The 13,892-nt window shown below is 30.4% G+C and overlaps 1 protein-coding gene across 1 annotated transcript in view; it reads right to left on the reverse strand.

Annotated features, from left to right (window-relative positions):
- The window catches only part of LOC127731771 (neuroglian-like), a 157,157-nt gene extending 143,802 nt beyond the window's left edge, over positions 1 to 13,355 (reverse strand). Inside the window, exon 1 of the mRNA XM_052240634.1 lies at positions 13,022 to 13,355. The gene's annotated coding sequence lies outside the window, so the exon portion shown is untranslated. The remainder of the gene's footprint in view (positions 1 to 13,021) is intronic.
- Positions 13,356 to 13,892: the final 537 nt, after the last annotated feature.

A 13,892-nucleotide genomic window follows, 5' to 3' on the forward strand; every position in this document is an offset into this window, starting at 1 on the left:
GAGGCTGTTTTTGCTCACTGTCTTGACAGCAAAGAATAATGGAATTCAATTTCAAATATTTAACTGAACCATCTCTATCAATATTTGGTGTAATTAAACAGATATATCATGCCTATCTACTCAGGAAATTTTACCGTTTCTTGAAGGTATTTTTTGCAAATACCCCTCCTGAACATGATACATCTGTTCAAAGTAAGTGTACTATGAGGTAATACTTACTTTTCAGTACTTTCCTGTTTTGTAATAAGTGCAATATGAAGAAAACAGGTGATCAGAAGTAATGGTTATTAATAAGCTGGAAACCATAAACTTCTATTATTATAAACATAATCATTTGTTTATTATATGCTTAGCTTCCTCTCAAGATACTTCAATCAAACTGCAGTGTTGTTAAGTTAATTTACAGAAATCAGAAATTACACTTGTACTTCAGTAAAGGTTGTGTTTTAGTTGGTTACGATTGAATGGTTGGTTTGTTTGAATTGTCATAAATAGATATCATTTCATGAAAGGTCCAACATTGAACTGAAGTTTTAGGATATTTAGAAGCTCTTCTACATTAGACTATTTTCGTATTACTGACTTTTGACTCCCGATTATATAATTTGTCGACTGGTTACCTTGGACATCATGGTACTCGGTCAAGTAAGAGCAACCAAAATAAGTAAAATCAAACATATAATCGGTGTAATTTGAGGGGAAAGTTTACTGTTTTCCGATGATTTTGTAGTGAAAAAAAATATTAACCAGGTAATTTTCCCCCAAAATTGTACCGATTGAAAGCTTGGTTTTACTTCTTTAGCTTGCTCTTACCTGACTTGGTACCATGATGTCCAAGGTAACCAGTCGATGAATTATATAATCCATAGGTCAAAAGTCGGTAATATGAAAATAGTCTATAGTCAACAAATGTTTGGTTACTGTAAACTATATTGTTATAAATGGCATCAATCTTATGTGGTTTTCAGAAAATTTTGCTATTTTGTGGGAACTTGTTTTGTGGTATCATAATTTGCTTTTATCTTTGTGACTAAAATTTGGGTATCTACAAGTATTGTGGAGTAACTTATCTATTTTGGTACCAAAATGTTGTGGATTGAAAAAAAAAAATTTTTGTGGATACCTGATGTCATGGTTTTAACAAATTCTGAATACAGTCTTATAGGAAATTTGTATCCTGTTGACATGTTGAACTCTTAAATGTATGGTTATCTATATCCAAGAATTCCATTGAAATTAGTTCCCCATGAATAATTATGACTCTACAGCATCTAAATTTGTTGTTTTCTCCTTACCAACACAATCCTCAAAATTAGTATCCAACATATATTAGTGAATCCACCCACAGTATTTAGCTAGGCACATTTGTTAGAAAGATTATTAGCCCTGTATTTCAGATTCCTCAAGGAGTACCTAACATCAAGGTGACTTCTCCAGCTACAGAATATGAAATTCAGTTTCATAATGTCAAAAACAATTGCAAATAAAAAATAATTAACATTAGTCTTTTAGATGTCCTGTTTAAAATACTGGGGTTGGAATTCCAACAGGCAAGGCTGACTTTTTGATAGTTTTAGAGATGTTTCCTGACTTGTTCCCCTGATGGTTTCTTGCATCTTTCAGTTTTCTTACTTTTGGCTCAAGATATATCTAAATGTGGTAAATATGGAATATTCAGTATCCAAGATACAGAAAAAATTTAAAATTCAGTTCCTTTTACTTGACTAAACTGAACTTTAAAAAATCTTTTCCAGACATACCATGCATGCAGAATCCACCAAAACAAAATGTAAAATTTCTAAATTTTCCTCAATCCTCTCTCATAAGGATATACCCAAACAATCTCTCTACCATACTTTTTGTATTTTCTAAAGCAAACATGAAATTTGCTAAATATCTTATTTTCATGATAAAACAAGTTCTGTTATTATACAACACTCAAAGTTACAATGAAGTTAAAAGCAAGTCGATGACTTCTATAGAACTTACTGTTAAAAAGACAAAGCATTCCTGAAATTTTGTAAATAATTTATATTCTTTCTGGTAACGTACATTTGTTTAGTCTAAATTGTTTGTAATGGCTTAATCAGCACCACCCAACAATCAGCTAAATTAATGTTTAATAAGAATAAAAAGTAATTGCTTGGTTCTAAGGGAATTAGAAAGAAGTTGAGGATGTAATGTATATAATAATTCACTTTTCCTTTCATCGGGTTATATCACATGCCAAATGGTTTCTATAAACAAACACACTTAAACAAAACGTGTATAGTGATAAACTGTGAAGAAAGAAATTTTTTTCTCTGGTCTATTTCATATAATGTAAACACTGAAAAATTCTTATTGAGCAATCTGAAAATTAATGGGAAATTAAAAATATTGAAAGGAAATTCAAATTAAAATCAATTTTACGCCACCCAACTTATCTGTCTGTTATTTGGAGTTTTGGAAAGCAAAAAAAAGTGTGACCAGTTGCAGCTTCTATTTCATTTTTTTCTGAATTATTTTACAAAGGTGCTCAAATATGACCCGGAGTTTGTATTTTAATAAGACAAGTGCTGTTCTTGTTGATAAATTATTATCTATGTAAGTAAAAAATGTGAGCCAAATCCTAGTATTTTGCAAGTTAAATGTCTGGAATTCATTTTTGTTTTCTCTGTAAAAACTTTAACTTGGTGCAGGACCATAAATATTTTGGTTTATATCTTTTATCCACGAACTAATTAACTAAGTTATTTAAGGGTTTTGACAGAGTGCAAAAAACGATTCCAGGTCATTACTTTATGAAACACAAACCAAATTAGACAATGCTTAACACTTTCCATAAATATTTGGGGAAAATATTAGATCACACAATATGTCTTCCTCAGAATTTCAGCCACTCGGAGAATTGGAAACCAATCAAGAAAGCTGATCATTGCTCCAAATTGTGGAGGCTTCATATTGAAATCCAGAGCAATACCATGCATGCCATGATTCACCAGCTATAAGCAACCGTCAGAAAATACCAAAATAAAAGGAATGCAAAATGGGAAAAACAAAAAACAATACAAAAAGATAACCTTAAAAAAAGGCTAACTGATGTTATTCATGGAGGAAATTTAATGTCTTATACCCGTTCCTGCCCAATAAAGCATCCCTTACACATCTGATAACAAACATAAAAGAACTGAAAATTCCTTTAATATGAGTGCAAAATAATATCTGTATTCACTTTTTTTCACTTATCTGAGATCACAATCAGAAATTATCAAACTTCCTGACATTGGCCAGTCTATAACAGATTGTAACATTCGTGCTCAATAAATAATCATTCCTCCAACTCATCTCAGTTATTCTGATCCTGTGATGTCATTTTTCTGTATTTTATAGTGATCAAAAGGTTGAAAAAGACATCTGTATTCAAGAAAAAAGCTTTAAATCTGTTAATGATAAAGTTCTTTCCTGAAAGTTTTCTGGAAAACAAGAGTGCACACGCTGAAATGTCTCCCTTCTTTACTAATCATTGATATTATGTTGATAGTCCTAAATATAAAGCTTTATTACAACTGTCACATAAACTTAACATTAACCAAGTAAACTAAACATTGACCAATGAACCATGAAAATGAGGTCAAGGTCAGATGAACCATGCTAGGCAGGCATGTACAGCTAACAATTCTTCCATACTACAAATTTAACTGACCTATTGCTTATAGTTTAAGAAAAACAGACCAAAACACAAAAACTTAACACTATAAGCAATGAACCTTGAAAATGAGGTCAAGGTCACATAAAACCTGCGTGACTGACATTTAGATCATAAAATATTTTCATACACCAAATATAGCTGAACTATTGCATATAGTATTAGAAAAACAGACCAAAACACAAAAACTTAACTATAACCACTGAACCATGAAAATGAGGTCAAGGTCAGATGACACCTGCCAGCTAGACATGTACACCTTACAATCATTCCATACACCAAATATAGTAGACCTATTGCATACAATACAGGAAAAACAGACCAAAACACAAAAACTTAACTATAACCACTGAACCATGAAAATGAGGTCAAGGTCAGATGACACCTGCCAGCTAGACATGTACACCTTACAATCATTCCATACACCAAATATAGTAGACCTATTGCATACAGTATAAGAAAAACAGACCAAAACACAAAAACTTAACTATAACCACTGAACCATGAAAATGAGGTCAAGGTCAGATGACACCTGCCAGTTGGACATGTACACCTTACAGTCCTTCCATACACCGAATATATGAGACCTATTGCTTATAGTATATGAGATATGGACTTGACAACGAAAACTTAACCTTGTTCACTGATCCATGAAATGAGGTCGAGGTCAAATGAAAACTGTATGACGGTCATCAGGACCTTGTTAGGTACGCACATACCAAATATAGTTATCCTATTACTTATAATAAGAGAGAATTTAACATTACAAAAAATATTAACTTTTTTTTCAATTAGTCACTGAACCATGAAAATGAGGTCAAGGACATTGGACATGTGACTGACTGAAACTTCGTAACATGAGGCATCCATATACAAAGTATGAAGCATCCAGCTCTTCCACCTTCTAAAATATAAAGCTTTAAAGAAGTTAGCTAACGCCGCCGCCGCCGGATCACTATCCCTATGTCGAGCTTTCTGCGACAAAAGTCGCAGGCTCAACAAAAAAACTAAAAAAAAACAAAAATTAAATTAATATGTCCTATCATCCTCCATACTATTTATAACAGAAGTTACTTTTCAGAGTGTTTTTAATTCAGCAAGCGAACCATAGGTCAAACCATGCAGAAATAATGAAAGAATTGTTGACACTTTAAAAATAACTTAAGCCTTGACATTAGATACTTGAAGTAAACAAATCTACTGACAAAAATCCCAAAATATGTCATTACAACTGTGAGAAAACTGTAACCATGACAAATATTTTATCACTAGGGACATCTGGAAATTATTTCTGACAGGAAAATGATGTTTTTTCAATATGTCATAATGTAAGAATTTTCCTCATAATTACACACACTGTGTGTTCTAGATTTAACAGAATTAAGCCATAATTCTCAGGTCAAAGGATATTATGATTAGCTTCCTAAAGGGTTAATCTTTCTTTGATTGTTGCAATGTTGGAGAATTATTTCACAAATGTTCAAGATATAAGTGGTATTGAAATTTGGAATGTAGTAATTTTCTGGGATTTGGCAATAGTGTTTTATGACCAGTATGCTTTGGTGTAAAAGATTTATTGGTAATCACCTGTCATACTATGAGAAAACAGGAAAAAGTTTGGCATCACAAACAAACATCAAAGAAAAAGTTGAAAAGAGATTTTTTTTCTTTAAACTAACAAAAGATAGATTCAATGGTTTCAAAATCAAATTTTGACTGACTTTAAAGATTATCTGTAAAAATATGCTTGACAGTTAGCCATGCACAGTCTTGAAAGATGATTGGGACCATAGGAAGTAAGTTTGAATGGGAATCAATCTTTGGATGTTAACTGCCTCAGGTCCGATGATTTTTATTTTTTTGTTATTCCCTGAAACCTATAGTTTTCTATGTAGTATTTTGTGAACTTATTTGTCTTTTCGTCGTCTTTGGTTTTTTGCCATGACTTTGTGATTTTCTCTCGACTTATGAGTTTTGAATATACTATTGGCATCTTTAGCCTCTTTTTTATACAATCTATGAAGGAGTTACTAAATTTTCAAATCAGAAATGTACATGATGATTTCAGATAAATTTTGCATGAAATATCCCAATAATTTTACAGTAGATTATATTTTCCTTTTTTCCCCAATAAAATAGATGACATAACAGATCCATTGATCCAAAGTAGGAATAAATAACATTTTCTCTTGTATAGCTGTACATTTCTTTGTTTCATACTGAGAAAAATAAAATCAATAAAAATCAACTGACTTAAAAGTTAACAAGTTCATAATAATCTAACAACATTATTATATTTTGTATGTTAACAATAGCTGCTGAGTATATTGTAACATTCTGACATTAACCAAGTCATTTACCCGTGACCAGACTACCGCTAGGCTATTATGTAAACTTCCGAGTGTCAACAACAAATTGTCAAGCAATTACCTACAACATACAACAAACTCATTCTACTGCTTGCTTGGCTAAATTATTTACACATGGCTGCAAAAAATATGAAAACAATCCTAAAATTTGTGGCCAATAGAACTATATCTACTATTATTTACAAGATGAAGGTGAATCACAGAAACCTAAAAATAGGTGGCTGTTTTCTTTTCATGGAAAAACCACAGGCACTTATGTCTGATTTTTTTCCCTACATACCTTTATATAACATATGTTATATAAGTATTATATATATGTAAAAAAAAAACTCAGAGACAAGTACCTTCTTCTTCTTCTTATGGTATCCTATTATCCATCAGATTTTTAATGATTACTAACTGCTGGAAGAAACATCAACAAACTGTTATCATTTGGTTGTTTGTTAAGTTTTACTAAGTTGCTACAATAAGGAATAGTTCACTGTGTTGTTGTTATCAAAATATGCACATTACTTATCACTTTATGGTAAATTATCTCTGTTTTATAGACTTTTATTAAGATAATCCACAGCAGACAACAGATTTACTACCACATAATAGGTAACCCTTGCCATGAGAAGTGTGCCCCCTGATATAACATCCCCCTGTGTGGTATATATAATTATGTGTAAATATAAACAATATCTGACAGCCAGAGGTCAGATAAGGCTATTCAATGTCACTCAGCATCAGACTTATCTAGGAACTACTGTATACCTGTTATCAACTGTTCCTAAATAGGTGTCATGATTAACACTTTATTATCAGATACCTAGTAAGTTCAAGTGATAAGTCAAAACAAAGGGTATTTTGAAGGGAAAATGCATTTTTTTTATTTTTTGAGACAATTCAAAATGTTTCAATCTTTTTAAAAAAGTTGTCCTTAACCTGTAAGCCCTTTTCAGACTAGAGGAATCGTGGCAGTTTTTTTTTTTTTTTTCTGCTATTCAACAGCTGTTAAACAGAGCTAGAGTACTTATATTTGTAAGATGTCATAAAGACTGATTTCCATGATATTTTTTTGAGGGATCATTTCCAGGAATATCTTTTTCCCTGAACCTTGACATTCATAAAGCATATTAAAATTACCAAAATGGGCGTCTCTACTAATAATCTAGATCCATTACTCCAAGGGTGGTATATGAATATAACTTCCTTGATTACTCACATACATTTTGATTTTCAACTGCAGATTATAAATATATATTTATAGAATTCTGTTGAATAAGTTCTGGGTCCAGTTTCAATCAGAACCTGTATACTGTATTTCCAAGTGAGATATTTACATTTTATGAAGAATGCCACCTTGATATCACAGAATCTAGTTATAAACAGCTCATATTCACTACCTGCTGGACACTTTGATATAAAATGAATATAAATCTGTATGTTAAGATAACATACAAGATTCTGACTAAATCTAATCAAATTTATAAGGTACTAATGTATAAAAAAAAATGTTTAACATACCACCCACAAGCAACTATAATTTTCTCAAAGCTTTTGAGCTTTTGATTTTTAACAAATAATTCACATGCAGACATACTCAGCAACTTGTGTATGAATAATAATTGTTTATCAAAATAGTATACATACATTCCGTTTTTTTTGGAGAATACCTCTCACCCTGCTTTGTTATGTAGAGAGAGAACTCAGTTGTTTTAATTAAATTGCTAAATATTAGTATAGCGTTAATCCTAATTTTAGAGAATTTTGTGATTGATTGATTGATTGGTGTTTAACGCCACTTTCAGCACTATTGGCTATATTGTGGTGGTCAGTTTTAAGGGAGAAAGCTGGAGTCCCTAGAGAGAACCAACAAGATTGGAGTTGAGTGCACATGAGGGGTTCAAACTCACAACCTCAGTGTTGACAGGATACAGTAGATGAACTACTTAAACTACTCGGCCAACGAGAATTATTTGTTTTATATAGGATCTTAAATCATTTTAGGCTGATTTACTTTTATTTTCAGTGATCTTAATCTTTTTAAAGATACGAGACAATTGATGCCACCAACCTTTTCTAAAATTGAACCTGTTAAGCACAAAAAAAGTGTATAGATTCAATAATTTCAAGTTATTCAACACAATTTATTTTTCCATTATTTCTCATTACAGTTTTTACATTCTTCAATTCAAAAACTGTAATGAATATAAAAGTATATTCTATATTACTTGAAGAACCTACTTGAGTTATTATTATTTTATAATTGACCTACTTCATATAAATACATTCCATTGTCGCCAAAAAGCTAATTAATGTCATACTCTCAGACATTATTTCTTATTAATACTGCTAATCTACTTCACCTGATTTTTTAATGCATTGTTTCATGCTGAGAATTCATAAAACTTTGACAAATACAATTTTTATTTAGCTATATATATAAATAATCCAGGGATTAAATCTAGGAATTAAAAAAAAATAGATCTCTTCCTAGCAAAGACCCTTACCAATACTCTCTGCTCATAAAGGCATGTAAGAGAATGTTGCTTGATTCATTAAATATACTCTCTGCTCATAAAGGCATGTAAGAGAATGTTGCTTGATTCATTAAATATACTCTCTGCTCATAAAGGCATGTAAGAGAATGTTGCTTGATTCATTAAATATACTCTCTGCTCATAAAGGCATGTAAGAGAATGTTGCTTGATTCATTAAATATACTCTCTGCTCATAAAGGCATGTAAGAGAATGTTGCTTGATTCATTAAATATACTCTCTGCTCATAAAGGCATGTAAGAGAATGTTGCTTGATTCATTAAATATTTCTGACAAATATTGTAAGTTTACAAGTTACTGAGGTACACAATTGACAATTTTTTTTAATAGGGACCAAAAAGCCTGCAACATACAACTTGTACCTGCAATCTATCAGAATAATTAATAACATTAATTTATAATTCTTATTCAGACTGGCAACAGAATATAAATTAAGAGTGTTAACGAGTGCTGCAGTACTTGAGTATCACTTAGCTCAGAATGTCCGAGCAATCCAATATAAAGTTGATACTCATTTAATCAGACTTTCATTAAGAGACTGATGAATATCTGAATCATAGTAGTTTTTCAGAGGACTTAAAACATATTGCAATTCCTTTTTTTCTTTCTTTCTCAAAATTTACCATAGTAACTACTCATTCCTAATTTCAAACTTCCAATTTTTTAGTAAGCACTTAAATCTGCCGTCAAAGATTGTTTGCAAGAATTCAATAGAATTTTTTTTTAAATATTCATTTCCAAAACTTTAACATGAATTTTACAATGCATGTATTTATGAAATTTGTATTTCTATTTTAATCGCAGTTGACATTTTAAGATTTCAAAGGGAACATTGACCAAATCTAATTGTTAACTTTGACTTCCCCTCTTTTTTATTTCAAGTTATGTTTGACATTTGGTCTATTGAAAATCCCATCTAATGATTTCTCAAATGTACCTACTTGACCTTCAAAAATAATTGAAAATCTTACTTTTTCATCAAAGACAGATTTTAAAGCTTCAAATGCTTTGTATATAACTGGTGAAAAGCATTTTTGACATCTGAATTGTATTTATTCCTGCTGAGAAAATAAACACTTATCCTCCACAAGATACATCATTCAAAACATATGTTGTCTCAATATATCACCTCTGGTGCTTATTAAAAGTTTGAAGGGCTAAGCAGATCTACACAGTGCATTTCCTCTAATACTTATTACAGGTTTGAAGGGTTAACAGATTCTGCACAGTGTATCTTAGCACTTTAGTTTTAGAGTTTTATAGGTATACAAGAGCCTCTCAATAGGAACTGATTTAATTATCTAATTTCCTGCCCAGTCTGTGTCATTACTACATTAAGCTCTCTGGTAATTGGACATATCATTTTAACTAATTCCATTATAAGCTAGGGACTTACACTAAATTTTTGTATATTAAGATCTATATCAAAGTAAATTTTATATCTTATATTGATGATCTGTAAAGGAAGACTTACATTTTGTTATGATAAAAGTGAAAAGAGAAACACTTCAACACTTTAACAAATGAGATTTATATATTGTTTCAGTTCTGTATTTCTAATATGTTATTAAGAGTATGTAATGTACTTCAAATGAAAATAATTTCCATTTCTAGTCACCAAGGCACTTCAAACTGTTTTTTTTTTCATGAAATGATAAAAGCTTTTTAAATATACATGTAACCTGAAACAAGTTTTACCAATAAAGCCAAGTTTTACAACAACTTTAAGTGCAATGAATACCATATTTCTATAAAGATACAATGACTTTTATTACTGTACACAAGGAAATTGGAAACTTGTAACAGGTCTATTACTTTGTTGCTGTGTTTTTCAAACAATTTTGTCTCAAGGAAAAAATCTTTTTGTAAAAAATGAATATTAAAATGTAATTCATAAATTATGTTTAAGCATAATTTTTCATAACATTCAAAAATAAAATGCTTTATCTTAATACAGATGTAGCAATGAAATTGCCTACCAAGCATTGAACCCAGTTGAAACTTACAAATAACCAAACTTTTTAGAGTTTTAAAATGAGCATCTTTCAAAAGTACATGCCTGCTATGCATGGAGAAAAGAAATATGCAGAATAAAATTCATCAACATGTAAACAAGAAGGTAAGATAATGAATTCACCTCCCCCCCCCCCCCCCCCCCCTAGAAAGGTATAAAAAGCCATTTCATTCTACAAATATTTGTTTATTTTGAGGCAAAGTATAGTAATATAGCTGCATTTCAGATTTTAATGAAATTTAACTTTGTAAGTGCTTAGAACGTTTAGATCACTTTGAACTACATCTCAATATCCTATAAATGATCATCTATGTAACGTTTATACTTCCAGAGATACCATTAATTTAAAATGGCTGAAATAGATCTATCATTATATAGAATGTGTGTAATAAGTACTATAAATATGCATATTTTCACTTAGAATAGCAATTTCTCAAAAACCTATTCACAGAATTCTGTTATAAATAACAAGTAATTGCTAGAAACAGTTCTTATATGAAATAAAATCTATATATATATTGGATCCCAATTTTTGCATTATTGTGAGAAAAACCATGAATGAAAATCATCAAAACCTTAATAGTGGACAATTTTGAGTGTATTATGTATTTGCTTTAATTAATATCATTAATATACCTTTAAGAGTTACCTTCCCTCCAATTTTCATTTATTCATTTAAAACAAAAAATAATAAAAATAATGTTCAAAGTGATAAAAAGAGACTATTTTCTTCAAATTGCATCTAGACATTTCTTAAACAGGAAGTTGCCTATATCCAAATTTTCTCATAACAAACTGCAGCAAAAAAGTTTCCATAAAAAAGAAATTTCTCCAAAACTCAATAACTAAATGGAATAAGTCAATATAACCAGAAACTAGAAAGCCATCCATCAACTTCCACATTGTTATAACTTCTTACATTTAATAGATCAATGCAGACTATATATATACAATCCTATTATTGTAGCTAACAGGAACCCACTTTATAACATACAGTGTCAATTCATATAAGATTAAAATGAAGCTTTCCAGTTCATATTCTGTCAGACTAAATGTTTCATAAACTTCATAAAATAGGTTTTCTCTCTTCTTCTCACCATTACAAGTTAAAGTATTTTTTCTTGAAAAAAAATTAGTTCCATTAGCCTTGGACATAAAAAGCTAGTTTTCAGTTTATAAAACAATTTCTACAGACATAAAGGAGATGGTTGACTTATGCGCTTTCATAAAGTTGACATAATATTCCAAACTCAAAATAAATATAGATATATATGCAGACATAACATGGATTCAAATTCCATAACGGAAGGACAAAAATTTGCTAACGCAAATTTGCAGATCTAACATTGCTGGGAATAATTTCAACCAAGGTATACATGTATATCATATTTCATATATTAAATTTCAAATTATATCACAATATCCAATATAAAATCTGAATTTTTAAACACCAAATATGAATAAATGAACATTACTCTAGTTCAACTGCATTTTTTTTCAGGGTTCCAGGGGTTACATTTTGATTATAATATAAACCAAAAAATTATTTCTGTATCCAGTAAAATTTTGGGGGGTTTTCAGAACTCTCGTGCAGAATTTGAAACATGTTTTCCATAAACGTTTATGAGTTTCCAAATAAATCAATTTTAGCCACTCAAAAAGTTTAAATTTGTTCTTCTTAAACAGATTTTATGCAATAATTTGACTGAAAAACTGACTGAATCTCATGTCAATATTATGAAGAATTAGTAACCTCATTCGAGTGAACCAGCATTTTGCTTAGTATCTGACCTTGTCTTGGATCGTGACATTTTTTTTTTCAGCCAATAATTTTTTTTAAATGCCTCCCTATCTAATTTTTTTGAGAAACATGCCCTGACGGACCACAGAATATATTTTGAGTGAACTTTCATTTTTGATCATAAATTATGGCTGCAGGTCAGATTTATTTTCCTGTATTGATGCTTAAAGTTTTTTATTTAATATTCTACATAAAACTTTTTCTTCTTTGCTTGAAAATATTTATTGAATTGTGTTAAACTTGACTTGTTTATTTTTTATTAACAAATATGTAATCAGATCTCCCACTGTAACTTCCAAAAAGGGGGACAACTTTTACAATTTCAAGAAATACTGGATACACTAAATTGAGTTTCTAAAATCACATACAAGCTGACTTCTTATGGAATTAGATTTCAGTCTACTGTAAAATTATATACTTATTTAGAATCACATCAGTCTAAGATTCATGGTCTAAAGTAATTAACAGACTTAAATCTGGTAAATTCAAAATTTTGGATTACTTTTGCTGAATGAGTGAGAATGATGCGATGATAATTAAAATGTAAAAACTAAAGATTTTATAAATAATAAAACAACTGAGCCAAACACTTAAATAAATCTTACCTTTACAAAGCACTTTATGTATGTATCTGTTAATCCTATATTTCCAAAGAACTGTCACTAAATAACAACTATGTATATAGAGTATGTGCAGTATGGCCTTTATCAGTAATGTCACAAGTCAGGAACGTAGTAAACGATGTAAACACATGAAGTGCCAATGTTCAATCCAGAATTCTACGTACTCTGACTACAATCACAGTGAGAATTAACAGTATTGTCCACATTAACTTGCCATGTACTGATGTAATGGGATGTAACTATCTCACTAAGGGAATGTTTCTCCGTACAGGATAGTAAATCATAGATCTGTAATACAAATCATACTAATATTGTATTAACTATATCAATGATGTTCTACACCAATCATTAGACTTGGCACCACTGTAAACCACATACATACATACATGTCTTATTCTGCAGTAACAATAATTGACAACAACTACTTTTTTACTATAAACAAAAAAGAAAACACATGTATTTACATATTTTTCAATAACTAATTTTGCGTAACTACACAGCACTACAAAGATCTAAAGAAGATTTGGAGAATTAACCTCCACAAAATGCACAATATATCTTCATTAAGTACTGCAAACTTTATTTATACATAAGTTCTACATACTTGAGGAAACTAAACAAACATTATCTTGATAAACATAACAAATAAGTTTTGAAAAAGTTCCAGTTTATGCACCACTGGTGCACAGCTTGTGAGGTATATATGTTATTCTTACTTGGACACATCTCTGGCGTGGTCATTATTTTCTAAGTTACGACTTCCTTCCTTCAGATTCTGATTGAGTTTACAGAATGCTATTGTTTAGACAAAAACCATAGCATCATTCCCCACATTTTTGACTTTAATAATCTC

Source organism: Mytilus californianus, unplaced genomic scaffold (assembly GCF_021869535.1).
Source record: "Mytilus californianus isolate M0D057914Y unplaced genomic scaffold, xbMytCali1.0.p SCAF_1, whole genome shotgun sequence".
Classification (NCBI taxonomy): Eukaryota; Metazoa; Mollusca; class Bivalvia; order Mytilida; family Mytilidae; genus Mytilus; species Mytilus californianus.